Here is a 16,766-nt window from a genome sequence, read left to right as displayed (position 1 = left end):
GCTGCACAGCACTCCACAGCTGGCAGCCATGGTACACAGGCGGGTATGCCACCCAAATAGAGCTGAATAGCACGGGAGCCACAGGAGGAAAGCAAAATCCCTGGCGGCCAAGCCCATGGGAACCTTCCTGTGTTGTAAGGAGGGAGCTGCAGGTGCAGGGGGCTGCGGGCAGGATGAGTGCAATGCGCAACCCCACAGTCTCAGGCTGAAGGGAAATGTTAGTGGCAAAATAATTTTACTCCTGGCTGTCAAATGGGAACCGCGGGGTTCCTCTCCTAACAATGAAAGGCAGACTACTGTGCATTAACAGCCCTGCCGGTGCACAAAGTGGCCTAGCCTGTTATTAAACTGTACAGCTAAAGCTGTTGTTCTCCACTTAGCTGAAAGTGAGTTACCATATTGCAGGTCCCCCAAGATGTTCCCTACCCTTGACATATCCTCTCCCTCGCATGAGTGGTAATGACTGGGATCAGATCCCTCAGGCTCCTGCCTGGACCGCTTTACTTTGCTTTAGAGCGGCTTCTTTGAATAGCAGAGGGCTGGTCTGCACCCCCTACACACACACAAACACACACACACACCCTGCTCCAGCCTTTATTGCTGAAACTCTTCAGTGGCCATAAGGATCTTTCCCACAACAAATGCAGCCAGGAAAGCAGGTTGCAGGTGGGGTTCCTGTGCACAGCAGAGACTGGATTTTAAATGTATGCAAATAAGCATTTATGTGCTTGACACCGTGACACGGAAACATCAGGATTTACTCGCTGACAGTTTTTTTCATGCACTTTTAAATTCACGTGCAAATTTGGCTCTGAAACTAACAAAACTGCAAAAATAACAAGATCCCAACATGCTGGGAAATTTCACAGCCCTACTGAGTAAGGACTTGAACCTCAAAAGCAGTACAAAGAAGATGTAGTAGACACATAGCTTTTTTTATTATTATTATTTAAGGCCAGTATCTGCTTAGTATTAGTCTCACTTCCCCAGGATAGACTGGATGGCCTTCACACACAGTGCCACAACAGATAAAATCAGTCCTTTCCCTAGCAGCCTTTTTGTGTCACTGCTTGGCTTTGCTTATATTGCATGTATCTAGTCTTGATCTGTCGCTTTCTCCAAGGCCGGCAGAGTAAACTCATCCTCCTGACTCATAGCTCCAGATGGATTCAAGCTCCAGCACACTGTCCCCCTGGAATTTGGCATATGTAGGTTTATATGCCCTAATCAATCAGGCTGATTTCAGTTAATCCTAATCGTCCTATTAGGGTTCCCAGATAGCAACAACAGCAGCTAGAAATCCCCAAGCAGCCTAATTGACTTCATCTAATTACATTCCTTCTTGAGATTTCCATTAAACTACACCCTGAATTCATTACAGTCGTTGGCTGTAGGTTTCTATGACTTCTTAAAAAACATATGCAGCTATTAGGATAGCTCAGTTTTAGACACGATATGTAAGATCTTGCCACCTCCACATAGCTATCTGTCAGCTGTTCTGCTCCAGCATATATCAAAAGTCCCATCTAATCACGTAGCGGAGGATACCAGTTTTGACTCCTGGCACTTAGGCACATTTCTGCTGATGTGCTGCCTGTGGTTCCTTCCTTGTAGCACTGAACGAACCGCACGATTCAGAGACTGCCAGCTCCTATTAACCTCTCGCATAAAGGATTTATAGATATGTCTCATTACAAGGTAAGGAGCTGACACTCATCTCAAAAGCAGTTAGCTTGGAAAGGAATGCTCTTTTGTCAGTATTCACTGTCCTCTCTGCTCTTTCTGTGGTAGAAAATTGCAAACTGATCAGTGGAGATGGCATCTGTCACAGTTAGGCTTCTTTGGCTAATTTGATCACTTCTTCCATTAAAATAATGCTTTGGATTCCTAAGCGTTGCTCACCTCTTGGTTCCTGCCTTTTGCAGAATAGAGAAATATGTTCCCCCCAAGAAAAGGAATGGCTATCTCCCTCCCTTAGGACTCAAAAAGAGAAAACTTCCCAGTTAAGGATAAAAGTGTTGATCCTGGGCTGGTTTCTTCTGTACATGCAAGTGAGACCAGCTCCCATGAAATTCAGGAAGGCTGGAAGGAAAGACTCCTTTCCATAGGGGATCTTGTACTCAGCATGCACGTATACCAATACTTTGACTGAAGTTCATCTAAAAACAAAAACAAAACCCACATAAGACCCTGGAAGATAAGCACTTTGACATCTCCCAGTTTGAGAAGTGCTTTATTTCTAAGACGAGGCATAGCGTTTGGTCTGTTTGGAAACTGATGCCACCGCTCACTTTTACGGACAGTTCCTCTAGGTGAGAGTGACACTGACATCACTCACATGGACACTGCCAGATTGATGTCAGCCAGACCGCAGAGCGTTCAGGTTCATTGGGAGGAATACAACAACTTGGCTAAAACAAAAAGCCTTGACCATGTAGAAAGGGAGCAGGTCGGAAAGGTACCTACCCCTGCCAAATATTTACTCTTGCATCTCTGCCTTACAGAGGGTGTGTTCCCTGTTGAGGCAGAGCCAAGGACAGTTAAGAAGTTCTGTGTGAATAACACCTGGTTGTTGCGGGCAAAGAGCTACAAAATTAAGCCATAAACAATGTATGTGGTCATTTTAACTAAGTTTAAGGCTTTGTAAATCACAAAGTCATAAAGTGATGCTGGAGGGAGGTTATATTTTACAAAAATATTGATGTTTATGCTAGATTAATGATTACTTTCCTGTAGAGAGGAATGGTGGATACAATATCTATCCAAGGTCAGGCTGTGTCTGAGCTGCAGACACAATAAGTCACTAGAAAGTTTTTAGCAGGAGGATTTGGCCCAAACAGATTTTTTTTTTTTTTTCCTAAGAGCTGGCTAAGATTGCTAATCATTTCTTTGAATACCTTTGAACTGCTAGCTTCCAAATCATTGTCATTCCAGGGGGATTAGTAAATCTTTTTAGTAAAAGGAACACACACCAAAACTTTAAAAACACATTTACAAAAACTTCCTATAATAATTGAATGCCAGTTTGGGGCTGTTTTTATCCCTTTTCTTGTTTCTGTTTCTGTTTTGGCACTAAACATGCAAGAGAAAAAGGGGAAAAAAAAAAAAAAAAAAAAAAAAAGGGGGGGGGGTGGGGGGATAAGAAGGGGGAAAAAGAAGAATACAAGCTAGGAGCAAAGAAACTTTAAGTACCTTCTCAGAACTGGAGACACCATTGGCTTTATCACAGATGCAGGCACTTGGAGATGTAAGCATTTGAAGAAGCAAAGGCCTGATTCCTCCACTTTCCAGAGGCGCTGGTGGAGGCTCTCCCCATTATTTCAGCAAACACAGACAGAATTTTCTACCAGTGCAGTATAATGCTCATTGCAACTCAAGCTTATGTAGAAATGTTGGCTACTTACATTAAATATTATGATTGCCAGATTACTTAAATGGCACCAATATGGGAAGAGCTCAGTAAATGTGGCAGGAAAGGGGATATTTCAGACTCTGGGAAAGCACAGCTTTGCTGTGTGACTTGCTTTTAAACATTCTGCCTTCAGTCCAGAAAAGGGAGGTGACATTTCTCCAGCTAATACATTGATTTACATGTCCCAAACTTCTTTGTTTTCAGCAGATGATATGGTGTAACCCATCCTTTTTTTTCTTCTGCTAAAATATATGCCATGCAGGAGCATGGAAAATGTACAAGCAAAACAAGCTATTGAAACCTTGACGAGCAGAAATGGACTAAGATTTACTGACTGGACTCAGCTAAGATCTATCTTGAAGCAGTTAGACACTAATGTGTTCATCCAGTTGCAACTTCCACCTCTGTTTGTGGGCCTGGCCAGGTATGGACACAGGCAGAGTGTGCTTCTGCAAAGAGGCAATGGGCTGGCTTGACTCAATGGGACTGGAGAAATAGGAGCAACTATAAAGAGAGGCAAGTTTCTACTTGCCTTTTCTTGAGAAGAGATCTCTGAAAATATTACACAATGAATATGCCCAGTAGGGCTGAAAGCTTGTTGGTATTTTATTTTCATTTATTTATTTTTTAAGGAACGCCTTGTTTGTAGAACCCCTGTGGTCAGCTGGGCACAGCTTTGGGGTCCAAAGCCCCATCAGGCAGAAGTGCCTAGATGCTTTGGGAAGCCTCCAGATTACGTGTCATCCACACTACCTCCTGCTGGCACTAGGACAAGTTCTCTACCTGTTTCTGGTTCAGCACTCACAGCTGTGCCCACGCTCTCAAACGCAACATAGCTGCAGACCTGCGTGTGGGGAACAGCTGGCTCCCTGGGAAGCCCACAGAAGTCAAGGGGAGGACAACATTAGTGAATGACAGACGACGGGGAGGTCCCCAAAGTGCTCTTTTGTTCATCTAGTCAGCCATCAATTTCACCAGCTCAGCATGTTGGCTGGCAGCTCCTTGAGGTTTATGAAAAACAGGAGGGCAAACTGCTGTTTTCCGCTGCACCAACTGGAACAAGAGCTGGAAATGGTGATGATCCCGATTTCATGGACACGCTGCCACCTTCCCTCCCTTACAAACACAGCGACTGCACTGTTTGCTCGCAGTAGCGCTGAGCATGCTGCGAGCTGAGGGGGCTAGAGATGGAGAATGGCTTAGTTTGGGGAGAAGGCAGTGCTTTCTGGGAGAGGGGTGGGAAGGTGGGATGCCTCCATACCTCTGGCTGTAGATACTCAGTGGGACCTTGAGGTCAGGGTGCTTCAGCTGATGGAGCCAGGTCTGGGGCTGAGCTCCTCCTCAGTGCTGTCAGATCATGATGCTTTGACCAGCTGGCCAAAGCCCTCCCGGTGAAAATTAATGCTGGGATTTGCTTCCCTTCAGTAGGACTGTCTGTGCAACAAATGCCCCTTGAGGGGGATAAAGGTGGACCCTGCGATATCATCTCCTCTGTCTGTCTGTATTTCCTTTAGTAAGACAAGCAGGATGAAAGAAAATCTCCTGCTCCTGCAACGTGAGCTCAGGCAAAGCTGATCTCACTGTGAGAAAGCATTAGTTTCTTAATTTGTGCTATTGAAACTGTTCTGTGGACTTCCATTTGGTCGGGAAAGGAACTCCGAAGTAAAACAACTGCCATGCAGGGGAGGCTGCAGATGGCTCCGTAGTAACACACATACTGTACACCTGCACATGTTTGGCACAGAAGGGTTTGAGTGCAGATTTGTGAGCTAGCCAAGGGAAGACAGATTTATTTTTTTGAGGAGGCGGGAAGATCAGATCACCTCCAGGTGCTACCCTGATAAACAGTGAGAATAACTCACCAGTCCTCTACAGTTCTTCTCTGATCAACTTCATCCTTGAGATAGGAATTAGAGGGACAGATATGTTATCTGGGAAGTTGTCCAGATTCATTTCCAAGGAAGTTAGATACTCAGCACAGCCCTGCTATAAGTAAGGTTGCTGTTGTTTCTTTCTGCCTTGATATGTTTGGAGGTAGTGGGGTGTTGGTTCTTTGTAACTACACCACAGCCAGCAGGGACATTAGACATAGGTCTAAAAGGTCTAATCAACTATTTCTAATCCCCCATTTCCTACAAGACTACCAATTTTGGGGTCCTGGATATAATTTATTCATAGGCAAACCAATCCTTATTTTGCTTTTTACGTCTGCTCTGCATGTTGAAAATTGAAGAGATTTTGTAAAATAGCCAAACACACGACAGCCAACCCCCTCTACATCATTCAGAAGAAAGAAACCTCCTCCAGAAGCCTGTCTGCAGCTAGGGAGGAAGCTCTGTGGGGATTTTCCACTTGTTCCAGGAGGCTCTGCGTTCAGTCTGTGCCATAGGGAATGGTGTCAGGTAGCCTATGGTTCCTACCCAAAGCCCAGCAGTCAGCCGCAGAAAATGGGAGGTCAGCAAGAACGGGATGAAATCTTCAACCACGTTTCCTCATGTCACATATGTCTCAGCTGCCATGCACCCCACAGCCCTACCTAGCTGTACCTTTTAGGTCAGAAATAGCCCCCTTACTTAGGCTGGACATCCCACAATAGAAGGCATCACACTTCATGGAGTCCTGGAGCTACCTCACTTGGAGCTAGCATAAGCTACAACACAGTGCTGTGTTGTACCATCTATAAAATAGGAAGGTCTTGACAGAGATGTGTACCACAGGAGAAAGCAAAAAGAATCACTCATTGGTGGTGCTGTTTTTCCAGCTAAAACCACAGGCAACATGGCTGGGGGTAAAGCAAAGCCCTTTCTTTACAGGGTGGTCACATAATCTTAATGTAAGTTATTTTTAAAAACAGTGATTAAACTACTGTAAACCACAGTGTGGTCACTTTCAGTTCAATTTAACATTGGCCAGCATGGATGACAGCTCATATTGATTCTTGTCCGTCTAATCTAAATTGATATAAGCCTGATTTCAAATGAACTGAGCTGTCTGAAGAGTGTTGTGCACTTGTTTAAGTTCATAAATGTGGAAGAAAATCTTTGAACAAATGGCAGCAGTTTTCTCACAAAGACAAAACTCACAGCTCAGTACTGACTTTGACAGTTTTCCCATTAACTTTCGCTACAGACAGCTTAGGAAAGTTATTTGGGGATCAGAATGGTCAATATTTTGCCTAAGTAAATATATAACACAGACAACCTAGAAAGAGATACTTATTTTGTGTGACAGCAATAAGACTGAGAAATAATTGGCCAGAGAGTTCAACTAGATTATTTTCTTCATTATAGGTAATCTAAATTCTAAGTTGTCTCTCTAGACAAAATGAACTCCAAAATGAAGCCTAATGCTACATGAAGAGAAAGAAAAAAAAAAAAAAAAAAAAAAGCATATCCTATTCCCACGTTTGCACTGTCCTTAAACTCCTCAGAGCACACTCTTCTCTCTCCTTTCAGAAACAGGGTGCTGAGCAGAACAGGCTATTGATCTCACCCAATGTTGTCACACATCTGGGGCTGAGGGAAACACCACCATGCAGTGCTGAATGACACAAACAAAACTGGCGGAGAGAAGAAAGTAAGCAAAAAGGAAATAGAAACACAGATGACCCAGAGAGTGAGGTTGCAGAGAAAGTCTACTCAAGGGTATCAGCAGCAGCTGATGTTTTTGCCTTGAGAGAAAACACATAGGGGAATAACAAGGACAAGATAACTGTGATGCATAGAAGTTCACATCCTGAGCACTGCTTCTGTACGCATTCAGGCAGTGCCTGCCAGAGACCTTTCTGGGCACAGGCAGTTGTGTGTCCACCTCTTCCATGTTTTGGGGCAGTCTGAAGCGAGTGCCTCTGGCCCAGAAGCAACATAGCCAAGTCATCCTGGGTTCAGCACCATGCTATTCATCCAGCTGGGAGAGGGGCAGATACTACCCATCTAGCTCTCCACTGCAGCTTGCTGTGTGACTGTGCAGTCCTACACGGGCAACATCCTCTAGGGAATGAAACTTTTGCAATTGCAGACATTGACTCACAGCGAAACATTTCACCTGTTTCACTTCCTTCTGAAAAGCAGAGGGCCTGCTACATTCGTGTGCTGGGGCACATGGGAAAGCCAGCCAATTCAAAGTCATGTGCACATTTTTCAGAGGGGAAAATAATAATAATAATAAAAAAAAATTCACTTCTCTTTACAGTTGTTTTTAATGCTTTTCTTTCCAACTGCTCATCATATGTATTGGCTCAAGATCACATAATGCAAAAATTGTGAATCTTTCATGGTGCTCAAACTTCCATGCACAATTATCATGCACAGCCTGGTAAAGTCAAGCACAAGCAGGAAAGAAATCTCAGAAGAAAATAACATTTTAATACCTTCAAATTCCACTGAGGAGAGGAAAAACAAACAAACAAACAAAAAAAAAAAAAAACACCTAAAACATGCAAACAGCAAACTTGCCCATTCACCACAGCTGTGTTCCAGCAAGCCAGTGGTTCTCACAGCTTCGAGACCAGTATGTTAACCCAACAGAGAAAATGGCTGCAATTTTCAGGTGCCAAATTTTAACCGTCCTTGTGGTTTGAAAGCCCAAAGCACAGTGCTCAGATAGAGCAGGCAACTCTGCTCCAGCCTGGCAGAGGCAATAAAACACATTAGAACTTCTGTAAGTGAGCTTCTTTCTCTCCTACTCTCCTTTTTTTTTTTTTTTTTTTTTTTTTTTGCTATATTTTTTCTCTGGTGGGTTGAGGTATCCAGTTGGAGCTCCCAAAATAGACTAAATCCAGGCAGAAGAGCCTACCCAGCCCCATCAGCCGCCTGCTGAGTCTCACTCCATCAGTGAAGCTTTGCCTCTGGGCTGAGATGCAAAAGTTCTTGGGGTTTTGCACTCCTTCCCCCCACTCTTGGCCTCGTTCGTACTTTTGGAATAAATATTGAATAAAGAGCCTGTCCCTTTAACGCAGAGGCAGTGAGAAGGGCAAAACTGTTCCCAAGAAGTCAGTAAAAGTGGTAATGCCTATTAATGATTGCAGCAGAGTGCTTTTCAGTTGCCCTATTAAAGGAGCTCTTTGTCCTAATAAATACCAATGAAAAAGCCTGCTCTCAGAGCACCTTCCCTGTACTTTATTTATAATGAGTCTTCTAATGAGTACATAGTGTTTATGCTTCCTTGAGAGACTCATCACTCCCTCTCTCAGTCTGTTATTTAACATACAGTACTCCATGAAGGTGTCCCATTTCATCCCCCATGCCTCCCCACCTCCTTCAACACACAAACTTCCCCATCCTGCTTTTTTTTTTTCAAGGGCATATGCAACTCTGAAGGAAAAGGGAGCACCCGAAGAGAAGCAGACATCCCAAATGCCAGGGCAGAATGAGGAGCAGGTGCCCCAAATTGTCAATGTGAAAATGCAGGCCAACTGAAGACACGCTTCAGCATTGAAGTTGTCCCGATGTGTACTTCTTCAACCTGTCTGTTATACCTGGTAAAGTACCTGGTAAACCTGGTAAACTTTGACTGACAGATGGATACCCCAGCCCATAGGAATTACCAAGACCAAAAGGCACTCACCACTGAGAGACCTAGGAAAACCCTGCTGGTAACAATATGAAAAGGCAAACCTGTTCCTATTTGCTGTGGGGGGATTGTTAAAACAACAAACTCACTTGTCAAGTAGTATTTTGTCAATGTTTTTGCCAAACAGTTGCAATTTGGCATGGTATGTTCTGTATCTGGCTGTGTCCATGAGTGACACACTTGAATTAATAACTTTGTGAGACTTCACGCAGTTCTCTGTTACCATGCAGATGATGCCATGAGATCACAGGATCCTACATGACACATCCCTAATGTGATCTTGTGACAGAACAGAAGTAATTTATGTTACCAGAGTGTCTGAGGAAAACAAAAAAAAAGCCTATTATGGGGTTGCTCATTGCCTTAGGCCAAAAGATAGACTCTGAAGACTCTTTTATTCCATGTTTTTCTTTTAAGCTTTGAAGCTAGTAGTAAAAGGGTTTCCCTTCCTTAAGCAAATCAATTCCCTGTCCTCTTTCCATGCCTCTGCAACGTCCATTTCCACAAGAGACTAAAATTAGACAGAAGATTACATAAGGAGACTCAGTGTCAATGTTAAACATTAAGATGAGCCTTGTATTCACTGCCCATCACTAACAGAACCCCTTCAACATAAAATCACAACAGCAGCAGTCTTTGTGGTATCTAGTGCTTTGACATTTATGAAACCAAAATTGTGTTTGGGATTGAGGAAGTCATGGGAATGAAAAGGCTCTTTGATCCAGAAGCATAAAAGAAAGCTGTCCCTCAAAGAAAATTGTTTTTGACTGCTTCATGCAAGCAGACAGACTCAGGATTCACTTGGTCTTCTCTGAAGGGTGTTCCCCTCAATAGCTGGGACACAGTGGTAAGGAATGCGGGACTCCTAGTCCTCCCACACCTCATCTTGGGCTTTGACGTCTGCACTGACCAAAAGATATCTCATAGGTCAAACTGGGGTCTTCCATGTGGTGAATGCTTGAACCTTTGCTCTTCTGGAAATGAAGAAACTCTGGAAGCTCTCTGGGAGTCAGCTAAGGAAAGATTTGAGCAAAGGCTTGAGCCCTTAGAAAAGTGCACAGCTGATATCTGTGCCAGATAGAGCTCTCATACTGTATTCACATTCAGCTTCAGACATGACACAACTCAATAACCCAACCTGGAGCTGACTGAAAACATTTGATCTTTGTCTGGACTATGTTTCCAAGCAAGCAGAAGAGAAAAATAAAATACTCTGAGGAACAGATGAGACCTTGCTAAAAAAAATAATAAATATAGATATGTCTGTGAAGCATCTGCACTTCCCAGCATCAGCTCACCTACTCTAGCTCTCTACTTTTCTGTGGATGAGAAATAGGTTTCCAATGAAACAGAACATCAGAGAGGTCACCTGGAGAGATGGGAAAATACCCAGATTTCTTCCTTTCTTATCACAGAATTGGCCAACGTAGCACTTAAAATAGCACCCTGAATTTTTGTGAAGAGCTAGTGAAAGACATCCTCCAGATTCAACAATGTGTGAGGGAGCAGCCTTCCTACAACACTCAAAACCCAGCCGTCCTGGATTTTTTAATGTTACACTGCAATTCCTCTCTCTGTTTGTCTCCTTTTTAGGAACTTGCAAGTACTGCTGATTCAGCAATCATGAGGCTCAGACTAGAAATAAGATACCTCTTCAGTCTTGATCCAGGACCTTTCTTTCTCACTTTTCAAAAGTTGTCATGGTCAGGGAGGTTTGGATTGAACAGGAGTTAAGCTGTTCTCTAAACCAGCTGTAGGGCAGCACTTGAACATAATGCACCCACAGTAAATATGTGTATGTTTTAATCATAAAACATACAAACAAGTTCTGAGATTTAAAAAAAAAAAATAATGTATTTATATGCATATTTTTTTCTCTCTTTTTTTTTTTTTTCTCAAGAATGAAAAGGGCACATTCATGGCTAATATTTTGTTTAGCTATTTCAAACAGCATTTGATAGTAGGTGTGTGCATACACACACGTATGTTTATGTGTGTAATGATACATTCTGAATCACTGAAATCACATGGGCAAGTCTCCTACCTCCCAGCTTTTCCCCACAGCATGTTATCTCACATTTCTGTGAAACGTGCCAAGTTCTACAATACTTGTGTACTAGTTATTCTTTCATTACAAATACACCGCTTACAGCTAATGATTAGTTTGTATAATGAGCAAAGACCGTAACCAGCACCTAGATCCCAGAATAGCAAGAAAAATTACTTTGGCAGGGTGCTTCAATCTGATGACATTGACAGCCTGTGCCCAAGCAAGATCTGAATTATTAGTAAGGCTAAATTCCTAAAAGAATGGAGCTTGGATTATCTGTGATCATGTGTTCACGACAGCAGAAGGGGGCTGCTTGCTCACGGCAGCATTACCAAATGTCCAGCGAATGTTCTACACAGTAAATACAGTTCTGCTTGTAAAGACGGTGCTGGGAGAAGTTTATTCTCTCATGTCAACTGTTCCAATTACCAAGATAGAAATCTGTCTTAATTTCTGTACTAGTTTACCCAGGATGAAAACATCCATTTCAGCATCCTTTTTCTGCATAAAATCATCCACAGTGATTCTTCAGGCCAGACTAGACTCTTACCCTACTTACAGTTTTTTCAACATCAATTTTATCACCTACACAAACACTCAGCAGTCACTATCAATTTTTGTTTTAAGGTATGGGTTGTTTTTGGCAGTTCTTTTCATCTTGTCCAGTTTGTGTATGAAACAATATTTTCTGTAGTTCCTCTAGAAATGCAAGGGTAGTGTGAAATGGATCGAAGGTACAGGACAACACCAAATTGTTTTTCCTCCAGTAATATGAAGCACTAGAGGTAACTATCCCAGCTCTGTCTCTCTGTTCATTTCTTGCTGCTTGGGTAGTTGACTGATAAGGGAGAATTCTTTTTTTTCCCCTCCTACTCCTATCAGGCTGAAAGGGTTATATTTAAATAATGGATCTCTTAGTCCTGCCTCTTTTGCAAGCTGATGCTCAAGTGGCTGCTTCTTTATTGTAAAGTTGATAACACATTTTTTACATGTAGAGACTTCACAGCAGGCAGCTGAATGGCTGGCCAGATGGCTGGGTTGTTGTTTGGGAGTCCCTGAGCTAGCAATTCCTTAGTCATCAAGGTTCTCCAGTTATTGTCATCTCCCACTTACATGTGTCTCCATTGATTCATATCAGTATCACAAAGGGCCATTTGTTGGATTTAACCCTAAGAAACAATGATGGCAAAAGTGCATGGCAATTCGTGATGGCCAGAAGCAGTCTCTACCATTGGAACCAAGGTTTGCTGTTGCTTTTGTTGTTGTAGGTTCAGCAGTTCACAGTAAATGGCATTCCGCATCACTGGGGTCCAAAAAAAAAAAAAAAAACGATATCTCAGCAGCGAGGCATTAGTGCAGACTTCTAAAAGCAAGGCTGTCAGGCAACCACTTCTTAATCTCATTTGAATTCAAATGCAGCTTTACATGTGTTGGATGCATATGGTTTTTCACATTAAGATGTAAAGTTTATACAAATCCGAGGTGTGAATGGTTCCCCTGAGTGCTGATGACAAATATTCCAGCATCAACACTTAGCTGCTAAGCTTACCTTAAAAACTTGCTGGGGCGATAAGCTGTTGGTAATTCCTCTGCCGGCATTAGACAGGAAACTGGAGCTTCTGTGCACTTCTCACAGAGACTAACTGCAGTACAGGGCATGTATGAACTTCCCTGCTGTTCAAGCTGGCTGGTAATTCATGATGAAAACCCACAACATGAGAAGTTAGAGCCCAGAATGAATGACAGGAAGTTGAAAACAAAAGGCTTGGAAGTCCTATGAGTAGACTTAATGCAAAGGAACCATACAAGTCAATTAATCCTTGTAATGGGAGTATATATACTTATGTTTTTTTAATTACCTCATACATTTTGTCAGCAAAATGAGTTCTGAAAATATTTCTATAGAAGAAATGGCAAAAGAAGCAAGAAACAGAATATATATATATATATATATATAAACTTCTCTCTACTTGTAAGTGTCTCCTATATGTCGTGGTATTTCACTGATGAGCATAGCAGAGACAAGAGAATGGCCACTTTCCACAGATAACTTTAGCTGACATAGTCACCAACAGTGATCTCGGAGCCCACAGGGAGAAAAAACAGTTGAACATAACAGGTTCTTCCCTCTGTGACTTCTTAAACTCCTGGTCATCCAGAACACTTCAGAACGTTTCGTTAATGTAAACCTAAGACATTTTTGTGAGTTAAAACCTGGATGATTTTAGCGAGAATCACAAAAAGCTACATTTATTCACAGATTTCACTACAGGAAAACTTATGGAATTTCCCCAGAAAGAATCAGTCTGAGCAACTATTCAATATCAAAATGGCAGTAGAAGAGGTTTCAAAATACATCATCAACATTAACAGTAAATCCCTACATTCATGTGTTGTTACCCAAAAGTTCTGAAGAAACTAAAAGTGAAAAGTGGTCTACATCACAGAGGTACAGAAAGTGGCAGAAGTGACACCACTATTTAAAATAATAATAATAATAATAATAATTCCAGAAAGGAGGTGGTCCCATGAACTAGAGACAATTTGCATGATTTCCACACTAGGTAAATTACTTTGGAGGAGGGAAGTCACATCACAAAAAATTATAGAGGTTGAGAAAGGGTAAACAGGTGGAAAAGGATGACCTCACTAATACAGTTTAGTTACATATCTAAAACATTTTTCATGAAGTCTTATAACAAAATATAAGATTATCACATGGAGCGGTAAATTGGTTAAGCAAAGGAAGCAAAGAAATATACAAATAATTTTCACAATGGATGGATGTCTAGTGGAATCACACAGTGATGTGTACTGGGACTGTATTCGTAAAAGAAGATGAAAAACTGCGTAAATAAAGAAGTATGATGATGATGCTAAATTATTCAAGGCAGCAAAAATGCAATTTGTCTGCAAAGAATTCAGAAATACCTCATGATATTGAGTGACTGGAAAATAACAGGGCAAAGTAAATTTGATTCTGACAGTTGTGAAATAACATACATTAAGAAAACAACATCTATATGTGTATGCATATACAGCAGCATGTTCTGATTGAGCTCTTGTCACTCAGGAGAGAGATTTTGTGCTGTGTGGACAAGGCTCTGTAAACATCAGTTCTTTGCCTATCACTGCTAACGTGGCATATAAACTGTTCAGAAGTAATAGGAAAGAAATTGAGGACAAAAGAAAACACATCATCCTGGTGTTGTATAAATGCTTTGTGTTGCTCCCAAGAACAAAGGGGAATTACTAGTCTGAGATAGGGTGTAGAGCAGGCAACTGGGATGACTGGGAGTTAGATACACTTTCCATACAGGAAGAACAGGGCCACATCTACATTAGAAAGTAATTGGGTGCTGAAAGGTGGACTGACAGTCCATGATGGATGCTGAGAGCTCTGCACCTAAAGAGAAATCATTTCAGGCAAAGTTTAGTCAAGCTGCCTGGACAGAATGTCCTTACTGCACATGGGCTCAAAAGCTGTCTGTGGGACCAGCCATTGGGTTAGACCCTCCTGTTTCTGGTAGGAGTTGGAGCCTGTTTACAGCAATCCTGGAGGAGAGCTTCAGGTTTAGACCTGAAAAGAGCCTACTTGGTACAACAAGAAGCCACCAAGCAAGGAATAGTAAATGAGGGTAAGTGAAAGATTTGCTTCGTACCTCACTGTGAACAAGAATGTTCACATAGACACAAGGGGGTGGGTTTTGTTTTTGTTTTGTTTTGTTTTTTGGTTTGGTTTTAGTTTTGTTTTTAATTGCATACTATTTTTTTTAGTTCAAAGCAGGAGAAAGACAGTTGGAAAGGGCTATAATAGAGGTCTATAAAATTAAATATTAGTTGGGAAAGGTAAATAGGGAACAACTATTCCCTCTTTCTTCTAATATAAGAAGTAAAGACACCAAATGAAATTATCAGGCAACAGGCTTAAAGCAAAAGGAAGTACTTTTTCACACACTGCATAATGAAATTGTAGAACACATTACACAGGATGCTTGCAAGGCCAAAACCATAAATGAGTTCAAAAAGAAATTATACAAATTAATGGACGAAAGGCCCTTGATGGGTTAAACCTGATGATGTAGATGCGATTTACAGGTCAGGAAGAGTCTCAGATTTTCTGGAGCTAAAACAACAGTGTACACTTCTTATTCTTTCTCTAAGTATCCACTACAAGCCAGTCAGACACACAATATTGCACTTCATGGGTGTTTTCTGGCCCAGCAGAGCTGGTCTTGCATTCTTTTCAGGGAACCATAACCCAAAGTTTGCTATGAGCCTGGAAAAGCCACTCTGCAAAGCTCAGGCACAAAAATAATCATCAGATTTAACTCCTCACACATTTGTAGTCTTTTGACAGCAAATGAGCTCCCATTTTTGATGTTTTCTGATTTTAAACTCTCTCAGACTATCACTGTATTCTCAGCGTGCATGTTCATAGTGACAAACCCAGGCTTCACCTTGGCTGGAATGCCCTTCAGACAGCTCAGTTCAGCTGAACTCTCTGAGTCTGAGCAGCAGTGTTTGAGAGGAACAAAATGCAGAGAAAAAGTATTAGCAGGAACCTTAGGAAACTGTGGCTCTTCAGTAGCAAGTATTGTGTCCAAAAGAGCATCTTTAAAGCAGAATAAATAGTGGTGAGGTTCCCATATCTGTGCTGTATGTGTTTGGGTGGGAGTTAGTTTAAACTAGCTTTAGTTTGGTCCCACTTACATGAATACTGCTAGCAGCTGGATCGCAGTAAGTGCATGGCGGGAGCACATATTATAATTGAGCTTCATCCAAAAGGAATCCAGTTTGCATGTTCCAAGACCACTCCACAATGTGAACCAAAGCATAGTAAGAGGGTGGGGGTAGTCAGAAGATTTATTACAGAAACATAAGCCTGATCCAAACTGAAATGCTAATGTGGTACACCCACTGACTGCTACAAGGAGGCTTTCTAAGAGGCTATTGTCAATGTGCCATAGGGTAAGAATTTAACCTACTGTGAACAATTAAAGTTTTCCAAATTGTTTCCTTTTTTCCTCTTTCTCCTCACTACAATTTACATTCTGATTGTTTCAACCCATTTATTTAGCACTTAATTCATTGCTTGTAAGTCAAGAAATATGGCTCATTGAGCTTATAGACAGCATCATTTATTTTCCCGGCTTTTAAGCAAGGGCTTGAACTGGTTTTGTCTTCTTTTCAAATAAAGTTTCCTAAATATCATGAAGATGTCATGTGTGGCAGGGGCATTCCCACCACAGGACAGGTGGCATGTGAGATCATGCAACAGAGCCTTGATTACAACTTGCAGCTCTTATCAACATTTGTAATAGATCATTAAGGCCCTGGGAGCAGAAAGCTTGTATACCTTTGCACTCAAATGATGTCCCTGTCATGCAAGTTACTGTGTCTACACATTACACAGGAATGTGTCTGCTTTCAGGATTTATGGAGGTGGGATGAGATAGGGGACTGAGCAGCCAGAACTGAGATTCACCCCATTCACCTTAGGGGCTGCTGTGTATGCACTGAACAGAGCTCAGACTAAGGTTCTGTGGGCAGCACTCACACTAGCAGTGCTCATTAGCAACACTAAGCCTCAACAGATGCTTTTAAACCATTCAGTATCTGCCTTAATTTTAGGAGAGGTAACTTAATGACATCAAGTGTTAGACCTTGCACCAGCAGGGTTTTCCTATTTGCCTGCACAGGCCAATACACAATCTCTCTGCCCTGACCCCT

The 16,766-nt window shown here is 42.0% G+C and overlaps 2 long non-coding RNA genes across 7 annotated transcripts in view; one reads left to right on the top strand and one right to left on the bottom strand.

Annotated features, from left to right (window-relative positions):
- The window catches only part of LOC113842709 (uncharacterized), a 170,031-nt gene that overhangs the window by 15,038 nt on the left and 138,227 nt on the right, over nt 1-16,766 (bottom strand). The gene's annotated exons all lie outside the window — the stretch shown is intronic.
- Nucleotides 1-16,766, top strand: part of LOC140001558 (uncharacterized) — a 56,082-nt gene that overhangs the window by 11,595 nt on the left and 27,721 nt on the right. The window contains exon 3 of the long non-coding RNA XR_011806883.1: nt 8,712-8,891. This is a non-coding gene — a long non-coding RNA (uncharacterized lncRNA). The remainder of the gene's footprint in view (nt 1-8,711; nt 8,892-16,766) is intronic.

Source organism: Anas platyrhynchos, chromosome 2 (genome assembly GCF_047663525.1).
Source record: "Anas platyrhynchos isolate ZD024472 breed Pekin duck chromosome 2, IASCAAS_PekinDuck_T2T, whole genome shotgun sequence".
Classification (NCBI taxonomy): Eukaryota; Metazoa; Chordata; class Aves; order Anseriformes; family Anatidae; genus Anas; species Anas platyrhynchos.
This window is presented reverse-complemented; position numbering and strand designations above follow the sequence as displayed.